The following is an 18,212-nucleotide window of genomic DNA, read 5'->3' as shown; positions in this document are numbered from 1 at the left end:
CTTTGTCATGGTCCTTCTTATTTGACAGACTATGTCCCTGAACCTGGAAGGAAGTTGTCAACCAGCAAATCTTAGAGACCTTCTGTTTCCACTTCCCATACAACCAAATCTATTCTTGATTTGGGCGTCTTAATTGTTTTTCTATTTCTGTGATAAGATACCATGATGTAAAAGAATGTGTTTAGTCTCAGAGGGTCTATAGCAGGTTGCAGGCAGGCAGGCATGGTGCTGGAGCCGTAGCTGAGAGCTCATATCCTGAGACACATCACAACAAGGTGGCGGGGGTGGGGGGGGGGTGGCAGGGGGATGCCAAAAGTCCATGTAGAGAGGGGGGTGGCAGAAGTCTGGGGGCAGGGGAGGGGGCAGAAGTCTTTTGAAACTTCAAAGCTTACTGTCAGTGACACCCTTCCTCCAAGAAGGCTACACCTTCTGATCCTTCCCAAACAGTCCTCCAAACCAGGGATCAAGTATACCAACAATTCAAACATATGAGCCTATGGAGGCCATTTTTGTTTAGACCACCACAAGGGGTTCTGGGGATTTGAACTCAGGTCCTCATACTTGCATGGCAAGTACTCTTAACTTCCTGAGCCATGTCCCAGCCTTGTGCACTTACAAAATTAACACCGTCTGATGTTCGTTGGCTTCTCTATAGGATGTGCTCACTGATTCCATTCTATCAACCTTTATGCATCCTGCAGTCCTGCACCCCACCCCACAGCACCAGCAAACTGGAGAAGTAGCTTTCCTACCTCCACCCCCCAACATACCCTCTCAACTCAGAGCTGCTTCGTCCATGAGTTTTGTTAGATTAGGTGAGAATAACACTGCTGTCTCGCTATTGTCTTCAAAGACATGCACGATTTCAGAAGTCAGCATTTCTCAACACAGATTAAATCAGCAAGAACAGCCTTATGTAAGCGTGCCCTCTGACCCTCCCTGCCCATCGTCCGTAGCTCTTCACTGGCCATTCTTAATTCTTACTCCTTGGTGTTACATGTTTGTTTATTTAGACACCAGGACAGATACTCTAGCAGTAAAGTATGAGTATCTCAAAAATGAAAGCATCACATGCCACCCTCGATGCTGCAGCAACAGCAGCCACAGGAGCGATCAGTGCAGAGCAGGCAGCTCCTATACAACCCGTAATGACTCAAATGATTCATATTCCCAGACTCACAAACAGCACTGCTCAGTGCTGAGACAGAGTAAGGATGGGATGCAAGGGGAGCAGGTCATAGTCCACAGACCCAAGGCAGACACTTATCTACAATGGGTTCTTAAATAAAGGCCTTGTGGATGCCAGGGTGGGGTCGTGGGGATCCCCAGGAACGAGGCAGATGCAGAACCTTTGGCCCAACCTCAGATAGGCTTGATCCAGCCTATCCACTTTTAAGAATAAGCACCTGAGGAAAATCACTGCGGAAGCTCAGCTGGCCAACTGGATTTTGTAAAAGATACTCTGTTTGTTTGTTTGTTTTATTTATATATTTTTATTGTTGATGTTGGTTTTTTGTTTTGATGGGTTTTTTGTTTGTTTGTTTTGAGACAGGGTCTCACTATGTAGTTCTGGCCTCTTATCTCAGAGATGCACCTGCCTCTTTTTCCCAAGTGCTGGGATAAAAGGCCTGCACCTCTATGTCCAGCACAGATAGGTTTTTCTTTACATTTAATTAATGTGTATGGGTTTTTTTGGTCTCTGTATTTGTCTGCATACCACAAGTCATTATAGATGGTTTTGAGCCAACACATGGTGCTGGGGATTAAACTCAGGACCTCTGAAAGAGCAGCTAGTGCCCTGAACTGCTGAGCCATCTCTTCCATCCTGATAGGTTTATTGACATTTTAAGGAAAGGGGAAAAAGACAAAAGTTTCAAGTTTATAAAAACCTGATGCATTATTTCCATATCTTTCAATTCTCAGGAAAATACTTACAAAAATGTTTTTAAAATACAGTATCTGTGTTAGGCAAGGTAGATGAGAACGGGAGATAAAGGCATGAAAGATAGAGGTAATACAATGGCTGAAGTAAAAAATTAAGGTAGGTAAATGTATGTGAGCACTTGTACATTTGAAGTTATAGGTATATAGCAGGCAGTGTGAGTACCCAGAACCTCCTACAGATAACATGATGGAGTTCACTGTCGACTATCGTTTCTCTCTTGGACTTTGAAACAGGGAATGACAACCATTTCCTGGAGAAGTATTAACTTTAAAGCAAAAATGTTCAAACTTAAGGAAGTCAGTTCCCATAACTGTCAGCAGACATATTTACCCTTAGTCATTCTAAGTGAATTTGAGTCTCCGAGGCTGGAAAAGTTTTATTCCTGGCTTGAGGGGAGCTGATGTGCGACATCTGGAACCTCTGCAAGAGATCTTTGAAGGGGAGCAGAGAAGCTAAAATGGCTGGAAACTGGAAAATGCAGTTCTTGATTTCAAAAGAGCACAGTGTTCAGCTCAGAGGGGCAGGGCCGGGTTAAGACAGAACATCCTCAGGCAAAGCTGCCAGGCAGTCAAGGCCGTGGCTTCTGTAGGTTGCTGGGAGACATCAAGAAGATGTGCTCATGTGGGTCCAACCAGTGGTTCATGTGACACATGCATTCCAGTACAGGAGTAGCAGCCTGACATTGTAGATGACAGTGAAGTGCCAATGTGTCAAAAGGGTTAACACATAGTAGGAACTTTTAAAATATGGTTACTAGTATCTTGACATCATTTAATTCATATCATGATGCACATTTAAATACAAAGTATGATTCCTAAGGAATCAAACAGGCCCAAAAGTTTATCTTAGGATTCTGAAAATTCTTTTCCACCAAATTACATAACAGTAAGTAGCAGGCTCAGGCACCATTGATTGAGGACCTTCTGGTTATTTTAATTGTCACAATCCTATACATATGTCCTTTTTAAAATATACTTAAGAAATTATTAGTCTTGTTTTATACTTAAGAAAACAAAAAGACATAATATGCAAGCTTGTTGCACAAGGCAGGTGCAATGACACACCTTTCATTCCAGCCCTTGGGAGGAGAGACAGACAGATCTCGGTGAGTACAGTCTGTTCTACATAGAAAGTCCCAGGCCAGCCAGGACCACCTACTAAAACACCATCTTAAAAAGAAACAAACGGGCCGGGCGTGGTGGTCCATGCCTTTAAGCCCAGCACTTGAGAGGCAGAGGCAGGCGGATTTCTGAGTTCCAGACCAGCCTGGTCTACAAAGTGAGTTCCAGGACAGCCAGGGCTAGACAGAGAAACCCTGTCTCAAAAAACCAAAAAAAAAAAAAAAAAAAAAAAAGAAGAAGAAGCAGCAGCAGCAAACAAGAAGCCACCTGTCTTTGCTCAACAAGACTGATGAATGTTTCAAAAACAGACCAGGAGAAGCTTACACTGCTAGGGTCATGGAAGGAGAGAAACAGTGGAGCATTGGACAACATATGTTGTCCTGTGATGTGCAGAAGGAGTGGCAGTCCTCAAGATGATTGGTCCTGAGTCTACATCTTTAGACAAGGCATCTTTTACAAGCCTCCATTTTGCCTTCTTTAAAGATAAAGATGGTTATTCTTCAAGGTGTTGTAAACATTATAAGCGACTATCCATGGAACTTAAATCAATGGAGAAGTTTATGGCAGGCACAATGGCGTATTAGCGGGAGATACAACTTTAGATCTAACACCGGAGGGTTATAGAAGTCACAGAAGATGCTTTGGTGCCATGCAGTTCCATGAACAGGGTGGGAGATGGGCAGGGAGGCAACAGGGACCTGGAAAGGATAAAAAAGAAAGCAAAATGCTTCCTTCTCACTTGATTTGGGTGTGCTTTTAATGATCAAGTCAAAGAATAATATTAATTTCAGCAATATAACCTTAATATTCTCTGACATTTAAAACACATTTATGGGGCTGGAAATGTGGTTCAGGAGTTAAGAACACACACTGCTCTTGGAGACGCCGTGGGTTCAATTGCTAACACCCTAAGTAGGTGGTAGCTCTCAACTCCCTGTAACTCAGTGCTGGGGGAATCTGACACTCTCTGGCCTACTGGGGTACTGGTGGTGTACATAAACTCACATAGGCACATAAGTGTAAAAAAGACAAGTTTATGTTATTGTTGGGAGGGCGTTTCGGTACTTTTTGTCTGTAACAAGATCTAGTGCACATGGCTTATTTCATGAACTTGGGCAGAGCAGGGCACATGATATTTCTCCCGTCCTCCCACCGATCCTTCAAAACACTTTTCTGATTTCAATCTTTTTACACACAGAATGTTAAGATTATCTACACTGCACATACCCAGTAAGCACGAGCCAGCTGTAATCTCCGGTTCTAGAAGAAACAACTGAGTCCCTACACTATTTACAAAGGTTCCCTGCTATCAGAAAAGAGTCTCTGCTGGAGAAAGAAGGCCGCAGCCTTAGAAAGAAATAGGAGAGGACAGGTTGGCCAGCACTGAAGTCTCTTAGATGTCAACAGGCAGGAAGCAGACAAGCCTGAATGAAGAGGAGACTAATAATTAATGTGCCATCTGCTCTAGCCTCCTGAACACGACCACGACAAGTAAAACAAGAAGTCTGGAGGAAAACTGAGCCCAGCGTTGTAACTGCCAGCCCTGGGACAACCACAAAGGCTGGGGTGGGGGCAGGGAGGCCAACCCTGGAGTCACGAAGATGTGGGCTTGCGTTCACGCTTAGTCTGGGGACAAGTTACTCCCTAAAGTGAATTGGTTACACGAGGCACCAACACTGGCATCGCAGTGTGTTTGGGGGACAAAGGACGCAATGTAAATAAAGATGGACAAGAGACGAGTATTACATGGATTGACCTAGATGTCTCGCATTACCAGGCTTCAGGCTCTGAGACATGTAGGAGCCCCAGACATCATCTGCTCTCTTCTTTGACTTCTCCCCAGGAAGACTTCAGCATCTCAGCCTCAAGTGCACAAAATCATAGGCTGTGTTGTAAGGCGTCCTTTGCTCACTTGAAGTTTTATGACGATTTTCCCCTAAGCCCACCAAGAGCCCATCTCTGTCCTAGTGTTGTCTCCCGGGAAGAAGACGTTGTTTAGTTGCTAACTATGAGAATAATAAACTGGGCATGTTCAGTTGACTTACTTCTCTTCCTCTTGAGAAGTGTCAGCCTTCAGCTATTTCCTGCTGCCCAATTCTTCAACCCTTGAATGGAAGAGATCACCTTCTCTACCCCTGCATGGAGAAATATAGGTACATTTGGGATTTGAGCTCACAGGCCTATCAACCGCAGACCTAGGGGTGTGTTTTCCACTGACTTCTGCCTCTAATTTGATTCTCTGGCCACAGAGGACCACAGGCCCAGGGTTGGCACCGCCCATAGCAATTAGCAGTTAAGGAAATGTTCCCACAAACCAATCTGATGTAGGCAGTTTCTCAGTGGAGGCTCCTGCTTTGTGGGTGTGTCAAGTTGGAAATTGATGTAAGCTGGCATTTCCTTAGGAAATTTAAGGTGAGGGCAAGTGAGTTGGGCACACCTGTAATCCAAGGACTGAGGTGGCTAAGGCAGGGTGATAGAGAGTTCAAGGTCAGCCTGGGCTACATAGTGAGACTCTGTCTCAAAAAAAAAAAAAAAAAAAGACACAAGAAAAAAAGAAAATGGATATAGTTGAGGGTGTTTTTTTGTTGTTGTTGTTGTTTTTTGGTCTTTATAAGGCTGGGAAGGTCTTGCTTTTGTTGTAGTTTAAAACAATTTAACATCTGCTTTTCTTACCAACTTCCTCATAGCCTGGTAGAAGGAAATGGCAAATGTTTACTGGGGCCCAGCTGGAGACTCAGTATGAGGTTGTGCCCAGTGCCTTGCCTGCACAAAGTTAGCTGTGTGGGAGAGACTTTCAGCAGAGACTTGTGACAAAACCCAGGGAGGACCTTATATCACGATGTACTCATCTGTGGGCGCTCTGAGGCCGCCCGCACACTAGGAAGCACAGTTTTCTACCGCTTTTCTTTGATGAGAGAAGACCTGGTCACAGGATGCACGGCTCACAGATCCTCCCAGCTGCTGGCGTGGCGGGCAGCTACACCCAGCACAGAGTACATTTCATTTGTGAGTCAACTCCAGGTCTCAGAGGCCCCTTGCTCTTGCTGCTGGTGGCCTCCACCAAGCAGCCTCATCCCAGAAGGGCCCTGTTCTCCGCTCTCCATAGAGACCCGGAGAATCTTCCAGCCGTCCAGGTAAAGCTGTTCCTTTGCTCTGCCTCAGTCTTCTCCAGTCCCTGGGAAAGTCGGAAGGCGGCAGATAAAGAAGAGATGGCTGGCGGGCGCGTGCTGCCAGTACCTGGCCTGCTCCTTGGTGGCCCAGTCACACCTGGCTCACTGGTGATGTTACGCTCCTCCGTGCTCCTCACTTCCTGTGGCCCCTCCCTCCTCAGATGACTTCAGCCCAAGTGCTTCACACAAGGACAGCACAAACAGAACTTTGGAACCCTCGTGCTTGATCTGTTTATCTAAGTGATCACTGACCAAATACCGGGCAGATAAACAGTTCTTTCTCCCACCAATAGGACCATGCTCCTGTAATCACGTTTCCCAATCTGCAAATGAATCCTTTCAGAAAACAGAGACCTCTTCCAAAGACCGCCAGGGCTACTGGACGTGCTGTTTACCAGGTCAGTGTAAACAGCTGACATATTGCTGACATACTTTATGTTGCAACATTCGGCCAGAAGTCTGAACTACTCAGCTCTTAGACTTGAAAAATATGGGACAAGGGTTGGGAGATGCTCTGTTGGTGACAGCACTTGCTGTACAAGCATAAGGATCTGAGTTGGGACGGCCAAACCCATGTGAAGGCCAGATATGGTCACACACACTGGCCACTCAGCTCATCACTGGGGTTCAGTGGAAGGAAATCAAAACAAGCAACAGCGAGCTTCTGCAGGTTCATAAAGAGGCCCTGTCTCAAGGTAACAAGGTAAGAGTGAGAGCAAGATAGTCCTAGGCCCCGCAGGCCTCTCTGCATAGGTGCACCCCAGCCCCATGCATCACACACCCACATATACATGCATACACACACACACATATACACATACATACACACACATACACACACGTACATTCAAACATATACACACATATATATGTATATACACACACATAATACATACATACATACACTCATATACACATACACACACACAACATATATACACACCAACCACACACATGCACATACACATACATACATCCATACCATAATCCATACCATACATACATACCATACATACATACCATACATACATACCATACATAGATACACACACACCAACAACAACAACAAACATATACAACAAGCTTTATGTGGTGGTGTTAAAGACTTGGAGAGAGCTCGAGTTCCTAATATAAGAAGGAAATAAAACACAATCAATTCTATTGCTTTCCTCCCCTGTCCCCACAATGTCTGTGACACTAAACAGTATCCTGATATTAGTTTTTCTCAAGCTCTGATCCTGGCATCCACTCTCACAAACCGACAGTAAAATTGTTACTGATAAGATTTTGCAGCAGGAAGGACTCTTGAAAATTTAATTCAATCTAACCTCTTAATTTGTTTAAAACCAAAACAAACACCTAATGCCCAGAAGGGTGAAGTTTTAAAGGCCAGCAGTTATGACAGACCTGAGGCTGAGAACTTAACCTCTGCTTCAGTGTTCTCACTATACAGGCGAGCCTCTTAAACACTTAACGGAGGGGGGCGGGGGCAGTCATGAGGACCATTACTTCTCTTTTAGGTAAGAAGGTAAAGCCCATGATTGGCTGGCTGGCTAATTGATTGACTTATGGACTTAATGGATTTTTTTTCTTAACCTATGGTGGTCTTTAAGCCCTTTAAAGCAACATAGCGTAAGTGAAGTCATATAGAGACCATCCATGATATAAAAATATAAAGAAGCACAGAGAACCCAGCCCCTCCCAATGCAGACCTTCAAGAACCAGAAGGTTTGACTTTGTCAGTTCGATAACCCACAAGCCCCCACAGAGTCCAGCCTCTAAGGCTGGGAGTTTCTGCCTCCTACAAATGGCTTGTCTTCACGTCACTATGAGGGGACAGTTCTTGGCTGGCCTTTGCCCACCATACTCCAGGTATTGCCTTTCCTCTACACCAAACAGTTCAAGTCACCCTCCTCCTGCCTAACTCCTCAGAGTCAGGTCCAGCTATAATCAGAGCTCGCCATCCAGTCCCCACCAATCCCAACCGCTTCAGCCACACCCTGCCTCTTGCACAGATATCGAGGGCATACCTTCCTTCTCTCTGGGCGGCTCATGATATGGCTTTGTTCCTGCTGATCGTTTCACTGATGATTTTTAACCCCTGCTCCTCCGGAGATTTTTACATTTTTGAATTTTGACTCTCTTCTTGAGCTGTGCTCTTCCCCTAAGCCCTGCCTCCCATTTTTCTCAAACTCTTTCATTTCCTTGCCCCCCCCCCCCACCAAAGACTCTGGTGGAATCTGTGGCTGATGAATTGAAAATACACAATCCTGGCTTACCCTGAACAAGTTGTCTTACTGATGAACAATTCCCTTGAATTTAAAGTAACCCCCACCTCCCCCGAGATCACCTGAGGTGCCTGTGTAAAGTGCATTTGTCTTAGGTCTTCCCCTCTTGTCTCTGAATGTATTAACCGGAATACTTCTAGTATGCAAGAACTCGGAGTTGGGGGGAGCGGGGAGGGCTGATACACCAGGCCTAGGCCAACAGACAGATACCCAGGAGAGCAGGCAGGAGAGAAATATCTGAGAATCTGAAATTCCAGGAGAAAGAACAGCAGGCAAAGGCCTTGGAGAGTGGGAGGGCTTAATCTGAACCAGGTTGAGACTGGAGTATGGCTTCTGTACTGCCGCTGGGGTATGTGAGCTACACCACCCCTGGAGGGTGGGGCAGCTCAGCCCTCCTGTGTACTCTGCATCTACTGGTCCTTGATTCCTACAGACTGGATGCTGTTTTGTGTGTCTGCGGGCAGCATGCTGGGATTTGAGTCCCACAGCTGCTGGCTCTTGATCTTATTACATCACACAATTAATCTTCACCTTCCTCCTCTTTGAGACGGAGATAACGAAGTTACCCATCTCCGTGTTATGAGAGTCAAATAGTCTCATCCCAACAAAAAAACTGCACGCACCAGGCACACCGTCAGAGCGGAACAGGTTTAATTTTTGTCATTAATGTAATACTTCCTAAACTGTGCGCGCGCGGGGGTGGGGGGGGTGGGGAGGGGGGTGGTGGGGGTGTGTGGGGGTGCGCCTAAAAGGCAGACAGCGTAGGATTTCCTTTTCTCTTTCTCATATAGCTCTGGGCGATTATACATAACTCCAGGATTTCAGTGTTGCTCAGTCAAGATGGTAGGTGAAGGGCCGCAGCTGGTCTGACACAACCATATGCTCTCAGCAACCCTCAGTGATTGCAGAAGCGGGTGAGCCTCCTTGTTCCCCAACTGGGAGGAACAGCAGTTTTCCTATTAGGCCTAACTGGCCGGCCCCTCCCTTCAGCCACCAAACAGCCAACCAGTGGCCCACGAGGGCGGGAGCACAGGCTAGGAGGCTGCCATGGCGACACGAGGGAAGCTCGCAGATAGTTTTGCGTTTGCTGGACATCCGTGCTTATTTAAGACCAGGAATTTACACTCCCAAGGCAGTGCCAGCAAAACTCACCCTGGGTCAAAGCATGCATTTATAATACGAAACCTTTTTCATTCTGATTTTCTTATGTAACCACGATGTGTAAACTTGCCAAAGAACGTTAAAACTAAATCAAAGAGGAAAGTGCCTTGCAGTTCCTGCATTGATGGGCATGGAAACCGTCGCCCATCAAAAGTTCTCAAAAGTCTCCAGAGACTGCAGCAACTCTGCCAAGGGAAGCGTCTGCTTCCACATAGCCGTGGAAAACAACCAGGCTCACCAGGCTGAGCAGGCCCCAGGCTCAGCCAAACCCAGCGGGGAGGACTCACTTGAGAATCCAGGAAGCCACGTGCATTGGCTTCTTTTCCATTTAAAATTCTACGTTCACTAATATGTGGCACCTTTGCTAGGGTGCTCCTGGGTCTTCTCAGAAAGAGGGGGTGAGAAACAGGAAGTCCCAGGAGATCCTCTGTGCGGAGCAAGGAGCTAAGGCAAGGGTTAGATAATGGTTCTTAGTCTTCTGTCCTCTCCTCTCTCCTTCCCCTGCTCCTTTTCTCTTCTCTCCTTCCCTAACCCCCTCGTTCTCTCTCCAGAGTCGCAAAATGTACCCCAGGCTGGGCTGGAACTTGCTATCTAGCTCAGGCTGGCCTGGAACTTAACCGTGATTTGTCTGCCCTCTACCTCCCATGTACTGGGATTAAAGGTATGTGCCACCACACCTGGCCTCCTATTTTCTTTAAATGGCACTTAATTCTTAAAAAAAAAAAAAAATCTGAAAAGAGGACAGATTCCCATAAAAATTCTGATGGCCCAAGAAATTTTTGTACCAATTTCAGCCAATAAACAAATTAAAAAACCCAATAGGCTAGGCAAAAGCTGAAGGCTAACCGAATGCCACAGATTAAAACAAGACTACTGGATTTGCATTAGAAAAAAAAGAAGAGGTGTCTAGAAGCCACACTAGCACACCTCAGATGCAGACCTTTACAGACCCAAACAAGATACAAGGCACTTGTAAACATTTGTGTTTTAAATCAGATAGCTAGCCCCAGGGGCTACAGATTGTCGGATCTTAATTGATTATCCAATGAGCTGCTCCCTAGTCGATCCCTTCCAATACACCCTATCCCAGAGCGGCTTCTAGAAAAACCACAAAAACTGCCAGACCAAGGCAGCACAGCCAAAGAGCCCTGATTTATTTCAGCTTTGAAGGCTTTCTACGCTTGGTTTCTCATTTCTTCAGGGACTGTAATCCACACGACTCAGCTTGCTGTCTGAATAAAGTGCACGTTTTTCTCATCTAGCAGAGCAAGCTTATGAAATGGAAGGACAACCTGCCCTGGAGACTGAGAGAGGGGGAAGAGTAAGATCATGCTGGGACAAAGGGAAACTTTACAGGGTATAGACAGGGAAGAGTCCTGGTTTTCAGGGCCCAGAGAAAGGAGTGGCTTTCCTCTCCTCTCCTCTCCTCTCCTCTCCTCTCCTCTCCTCTCCTCTCCTCTCCTCTCCTCTCCTCTCCTCTCCTCTCCTCTCCTCTCCTCTCCTCTCCTCTCCTCTCCTCTCCTCTCCTCTCCCCTCCCCTCCCCTCCCCTCCCCTCCCCTCCCCTCCCCTCCCCTCCCCTCCCCTCCCCTCCCCTCTCCTCTCCTCTCCTCTCCTCTCCCCCTCCCCCCTCCCCCCTCCCTCTTCTTTTTCCTCCTCCCCCTCCTCCTCTTTCTTCTCCTCTTCCTCCTCTCTCTCTCAATGAAGTTTCACTATGTAGTACAGGCTGGCTTGGAACTTGCTATGTAGACTAGGCTGGTCTACATAGACCAAGGAGCTTTGAACTCCTAGAGATCCATCCGCCTTTGCCTAAGTACTTGAATTAAAGGTACTACTGCCATGACCAGCAAGCGTTGCTTTCTAAAAAGTTACCAGCAGAGATTAAATGAACACCTAGGTCCCTAAACTCAGCCTTATCAAAAAGCAAAGTAGAAAAATATAAAATAAAATATAAAAATTAGTCTTGTGACATTAGAGGAAACCGACATGAACTTTCCACTCTCAGAAGCTCTGGAGCACCTATGATTTAGAAAAGATGATTCAAGTGGGGGTTCCCTTGACGTCACCGGCCCACCTGACTGTCCTGGTTGTGATTTCTAATCCCTCTCCTCAATAAATCTAACCCAAGGCCGCCGAACAAGTAAAGACAATGATTCTTTTTTTTAATGGCACAGCCCAGGTCATCATAACCTGACTGGTTACCAGGTTGACAGGAATGGCGTGTACTGGCTGATACCTTTGTATCATAAGACACCCAGCGATTTATTTCCTGTTCTAGGATCTTTTGGAGGGATAAAGAAAAGGAAGGTAGCAAGTCGAGATAATTATAACAAAAATCTGTCAAAGGCTCTTTCAAGATCTATCTCAGAGGAGGAAACAGCAGGGACGAAACCATCTCATCAAAATGAACCAGAAGTCCATTGACGCTTTTGTAAAGAAAGCTCGTGTAGATGAGATTGTTCTCTTAAGGCTTAGGATCTCATGGATCTCAGGGTCACCTCAGACCTCTGTACAACAGCTGAGGATGACTTTGAACGCCTGATCTTCCTGCTTCTGCTTCCCAAGTGTTTAGATTACAAACGAGGGCCGCCATGCCATCCAGGAGAAATCTTAACATGTTGTGTGCATGGGGTTACATCCAGGTATGTGTGGCAGCCAGAGAACAACCGGGTGACTTCCTCAATTGCTTCTCCACCTCATTGTTTGAGGCAGGGTCTCTCACCAAACATGGAACTCTTCATTTCTGCTAAACCAGCCGGCCTGGGAGCCTCTGAGGTCTGCCTGTCTTTTTTCCCCAGTGTTGGTATTACAGGTATGCACAGCCACACACAGCTTTTATGTGGGTGCTGGGGATTTGAACTCGGGTCCTTCTGCCTGCCTATGCTCTATTCTCAAAGCCAAGTCTGATGCCTCTTTAGTTTTGTTTTTGTTTTTTTTCCTTCCTCAGAGAACCCACCTATTGAAAACAAGTATACAGGTTATTCCCGTGGGCAGGTTTCTAAGATAGACTCAATGATCTCTGCCTCTAGTATCCATACTTTGGTATAATCCTCTCTGCTTTCTGAGTTTGGAACTAGTGATTTCCTTCTAATGACTGGAAGAATGTAAGAAGAAACACTTCGATGTGGCTTCTGTTTGGTTCATGTACTTTCCACTCCTGCTTGCTTACTTTGAAAACAAAGGAGCTGCCATGTTGTGGCTCTGTCAAGAAACTCATATCACAAAGGACCGAGGGCATCTTGCAGTGAATTGGCAGTGAGGAGTGGAGGCTCGTAGACCAACCGTCCACTAGGAGCTGCATCCTGCTGGCGATCATTGAGAAAGGCAGAAGCAGCTCTTCCACAGTGGAACCTTGAGATGCTTCTCCCAAGCAATGCTAAACCTAAGAGTCAGCTAAGCTGCGCTGTCTCGCCCGACCCACAGTAGCGGTGAGATAATTGGTGATACTGTCAACCACTAGGTTGGAGGAATACTGTGTAGCTACAGCAATTGATAAACGCACCTATTTAAGCATCACTGATGACAACCACACACACAAAGAGGGAGACAACTCAGAAGTCCACCCAGAGTGATGCCACCATTCAAGAAATATTGGCTAGTCCTTAGAATACAATGAGGTTAACATATCTGCAGTGATACTGATAGAAGCCCATGAAAATGGGTGTGTGTGCATGGTAATGTGGTCATGCACACATAAAACAACATGCTACTTCTAAAACATTCACCTTGAACACTTCACCTCGATCCTGGCTCAAAAAGAATTCTAGTTGTTCTATACTAACATATATTTGTATATGTGTATAGAAATCCACATATGGGCTGGAGAGATGGCTCAGCATGTAAGAGCACTGACTGCTTTTCCAGAGGTCCTGAGTTCAAATCCCAGCCACCACATGGTGGCTCACAACCATCCGTAATGAGATCTGATGCCCTCTTCTGGGGTGTCTGAAGACAGCTACAGTGTACTTACATATAATAAATAAATAAATCTTAAAAAAAAAAAGAAATCCACATATATGTGAATTCCTGACTCATCTCCTTCATAGTGCTTATCCAGTTCTTCCATAAACTATATAGTCTACATTTTAGCTGACATCATGTCTTCATGTCTCATACTTCATGCCACCTACACAGGAACTCTTATGCAGATCGCTAGCTACTCTCTTCCTTTACTGATTCCACAGACCAGATAGACTTCTCTGCATCTGTTTTTTCCTCTACAATTTATTTCCAGATCAGGGTGCTTTTGAAATCTAAGTGAAATCAGTCCATTGCCCTCTCCAAAGCCTGAAAGGCTTCCCATGATACTCAGAATAAAAGCTAAACTCATCACGTTAATTCATGAAGCCTGACACATAGACCTGACCCCCTGACCCTTCTCCTGCCTCTGGGGTTCTCCCCTCATTGGCCTGGTTTGTCTTCACTGCCCTCTTTAATGTTTCCATAGCACCCAAAATCTATTCTCACTCCAGGTCTCTGTTAGTTTGCTAGGCAGAGCATCAAAAAGCAACTGGCTTTTAAGATGGAAATGCATTGTCTCATTTATGGAAATGTGAAACCCATGTGTTGGCAGGACCATGCTCTCTGATGGTGCCAGGGAATGTCTGACCTGTGCCTCTTTCCGTGCTTATGTGGTTTGCTGGCAATTTCCAGTGTTGGCTCATTGTCCCATCGCTACTCTCACCTTCACCTGGGGTTCTTGTGAGCACATATATATTTAAACATAGCACTGTTTAAAAAGGCAGATGTCATGTGAGATTAGAAGCTCATTCTACTCCAGTGCACCCCACTCCTATCTCCAAGTAGAGTCACATTCGGGGCTACTATAGGTTAGGATTCCGGCATGTGCACTTCAGCTGGGGAGCATAATTCGGCCTATAACAAGAGCCATTGCAATCACTGTTTCCTCTCCCTAAAAGGAATGTGCCTTATACACTTCTAAGTGTCCAGGATACTGGGAACCTAATTGCCAGGAACAGCTGCTGTGCTTTGAAATCATCCTCTGCATTTGTGTCAGTGCTGCCCTTCCTAGGGGTTACTCCTGGTGCATGGCCTAGCATGGCAAGGACACCAAAGCAGAGCTGCTTCTGGGAGACGCAAACTCACCCAACAGGTGGCGTCAGGCCCAGGACACTCCAACAGTCTTGCCAAAAATCTCAGGAGGGCAGGTGGATGCTTCCACTCTTCCCTCCTCTTCTCGTAGTCTGCTCTTCTCCCCAGAGTCCCAGGGGCTACTTCCTCTTTCCTCTCGCTGACCAGACAGCACATTCAGGAGAACTTTGCGCTTGGTTGAATGCTCTTTATGAGTCATTGTGAAATGCTTAGATAATTTTTAATATGGGGATTAGCAGTTTCCTGTTGCACGGACCTCAGATCTTAACCCAAGAGGTTGCTGTTGGGGTTTGAACATAAAACCCTTCCGCTCTTGCATTGCGTCTACTCAGCTCTCCTGTCACGTTATGAGGAAAGTAACTGTAAAAACTCGCTGCTACTGTTAACCCCATCTAGGTGCCGCTTCTCGCTTCCTCTTCCTATGTGAGCCTCTGACTAATGGTCCCTTGGATCCAAAATAAAATGAGCTCATCCAACCTGGTCCTTCTTCCTTCATTTCTGACTTTATCTGATTTTATCATATTTTCATGTATTGTTCCTTTTGCCTTTCCTTTAAGGGAATCAAAGACTTTGAGTTATTCATTTTTTTATACCCTAACAAAGCAAAGCCAGGAACATAATAAGTAGCTAATAGTTTGTGAATATGTTTACTTTACTAAAACTAAATGTCAGACTGAATTCATCAGCATCCCCTCTTCAATTCCAAATGTAAAAATACAACCCAGGCTGGCCATCATTAAGAATGTACCTCATAACTGTAGAAAGCATAGTGCTCTATTTAACATTGTCCAGAATTGAACAGTGAACCCAAAGCCAAAGCAACAGGCTGAAGAACCAGGGGTGGCTTGGATCTGGATACAGCTGCTTTCAGCCTAGATTGAAACTGAAAAGCCCAAGTGAGGGCAGGTAAAAACTGCCCTTCCCCTGCAAGGAAAACAAGCCAGAGTGAGAAAACTACACCACCAGGATTCTGGAAATGCTCCATCCACATGGAAGTAGAACTCCAAAAACTACCCCTGTCCCCAGGAAGCAGGCAAGTCTGTATTGTGTTTTTCTACGGTGTCGTACATTAATAAAAAGCACATCCAAAGAGTATGAAGAGGTCACCTAACAAGCACCAAGCCAATGCCACGCATAAGCATGTCACCGAGATTTACATTGCTTACACTGTAAAAGAATCTCGAACCATAAAAATGTTCCCCGGACCAGGAAGACCTTCGCCGAAGCAAACTCAGATAGCTCAAGGCTCATGAGTCTCCCTCAGGATAAACCATTCTACTGAACAAATCAGACAAAGATCGGAGGTAAAGCCAGAAGAGAAGCCATGTTCACAGCAAGTGGAGCAAACAGCATCCCAAGGGTGGGTAAGAGAAAAGCCATCAACTTTATTATTACAGTAATAATACTTTGCAAAAGTACCCACCTAAAGGGAGAAAATGTACAAAGCACCATCCTCATGAGAAAAAGGAAAAAACAAATAAATAGGATTCTTTTATGATTATATTTTGATTTGACTTGATTACATTTTACTTATTAGTAGGGGTGGAGCTGCAAGGTGGACATGGTGTCAGTGAATGATTGCACACCACGGGGATGACAACAGGCAGGAGTCAGTTCTCTCCTACAGCGTGGGTTCCAAGGATTGACCGCAGGGTGGCACGCATCTCAGCTTTATCAGCTGAGTCTTGAGTCATCTCAACAGCTTGTAAATAAAATTTTTAAAAATAAAATACAAACCAGGCATGGTAATCATGACTGTCATCCTAGAAGTCTCGTAACTGAAATGGAAGCATTGCCTTGAGATTTGGGCTAGTCTGAATTATTTAGTGAATTCTAAGCCAGCCTAAGCTACAGACTGAAACACCGTCTCAAATATGTGATAAAATAAACAAAGAAAAGAAAAAGAGGAAAAACACAATGCATTCAGTTGCAGCTGGAAAAAAATAATGTGGTGAAAGATAGATCTGAAGAAAATACATTAATGATGCAGAGAGAAGACATGTGAAAGAAGATCTATAGAAAGTGAAAAGTAAATTGGAAAAAAAATTAAAGCATAACTTTAAATTGGATTCCAGGAAGAAAGAGAAGCAATATTAAAATTGAAATGATAAGGCTTAGAATTTCACAGAATTCAAGCAATACATTTCTTCTTCTTCTTCTTCTTCTTCTTCTTCTTCTTCTTCTTCTTCTTCTTCTTCTTCTTCTTCTTCTTCCTCCTCCTCCTCCTCCCCCTCCCCCTCCTCCTCCTTCTTCTAATGCTCCTTGTTGTCTTTTTAAAGTTATTTTAAGCTGGGCGGTGGTGGCACATGCCTTTAATCCCAGCACTTGGGAGGCAGAGGCAGGCAGATTTCTGAGTTTGAGGCCAACCTGGTTTACAAAGTGAGTTCCAGGATAGCCAGGGCTATACAGAGAAACTCTGTAAAATATCTACTTGCTTAAACATGTTTTCTTTTCTCACATATATATATATATATATATATATATATATATATAAAATGTACTTGATCATATTGGCCCCTACTACTCTTTACTGATCTCTCTTAATATGTGTTCTTTTAGGCTTTGTTTTATTTACTCTGTGTGTGTGTGTGTGTGTGTGTGTGTGTGTGTGTGTGTAGACATCTTCAGTGGCCAGAAGAGGGCATTAGCTGAGTAGTAGTTAGTTGTAGTCATGAACTGCCAGACAAGGATCCTGGACAACAAACTTTCTACCAATGCAAGACATCAAATGGTCTTAATCACCAAACTCTCTCTCCAGTCCCTTAATATGTGTTGCGTGAGAAAACTGCAAATAGAAAGCAGAATTTAAAATTTAAACACATACACACACACACACACACACACGAACACCAGAAACTGTGAAAAAACAGCATGAAGTCAAATCTAAAAAGAAAATCTCCAAACAGTAACACAAAGGTAAGTTGCTTACAGGATATATAACAGACTAGCATTCAGAATGGCGTAAGGACTGCACTGCAGGCCAGTAAGCTAGCTCCCGAGTCAAGATGCTTGTAGCTACACCTAATGAGTTATTTGCACTGAATCCTTGGCACACAAGGTGGAAGAACAAAGTAGACTCCTGTTGTGAACAAACACACAAGCATACACACAAAATAAACAAGTGTAATATGTTTTTTTTTTTAATTCAAAGACCTTTTCAAAAGATCACCCTGACCAAACTACTCTCTATTCCCAATTCAATGACTGCTCAAAAGTAGGAGGAAATAAAGTAAACCCATACCAAAAAAAAAAAAGAAAACCAAAAATGAAAACCTCTGAGAGAAATTACTAACAATCTGTTTCAGGATAAAGTGAACCAGGAAAAAGTGATGTAAATAATGGTGAATGAAGAAGATACAGAATACCGTATTACCTTTGTGAGCATCCTCATCTTTTAAAAGATACATTCTTCCCCAG

The 18,212-nt window shown here is 44.7% G+C and overlaps 1 protein-coding gene across 3 annotated transcripts in view; it reads right to left on the bottom strand.

The window, feature by feature from the left end:
- The window catches only part of Mob3b (MOB kinase activator 3B), a 195,081-nt gene that overhangs the window by 129,028 nt on the left and 47,841 nt on the right, over positions 1–18,212 (bottom strand). Inside the window, exon 1 of one of the 3 annotated variants that reach the window (XM_021159740.3) lies at positions 14,790–15,180. The exons of 1 other annotated variant lie outside the window; for it this stretch is intronic. The gene's annotated coding sequence lies outside the window, so the exon portion shown is untranslated. Of the gene's footprint in view, positions 1–5,111; positions 5,208–14,789; positions 15,181–18,212 lie in introns of those variants that run through there. One more of the 3 variants, XM_029476413.2, reaches the window with a different exon arrangement.

This window comes from Mus caroli, unplaced genomic scaffold (genome assembly GCF_978045245.1).
Source record: "Mus caroli unplaced genomic scaffold, Mus_caroli_1 scaffold_6, whole genome shotgun sequence".
Lineage (NCBI taxonomy): Eukaryota > Metazoa > Chordata > Mammalia > Rodentia > Muridae > Mus > Mus caroli.
The sequence above is the reverse complement of the archived record's forward strand: the minus strand, read 5'-3'. Positions and strand labels throughout refer to the sequence as shown.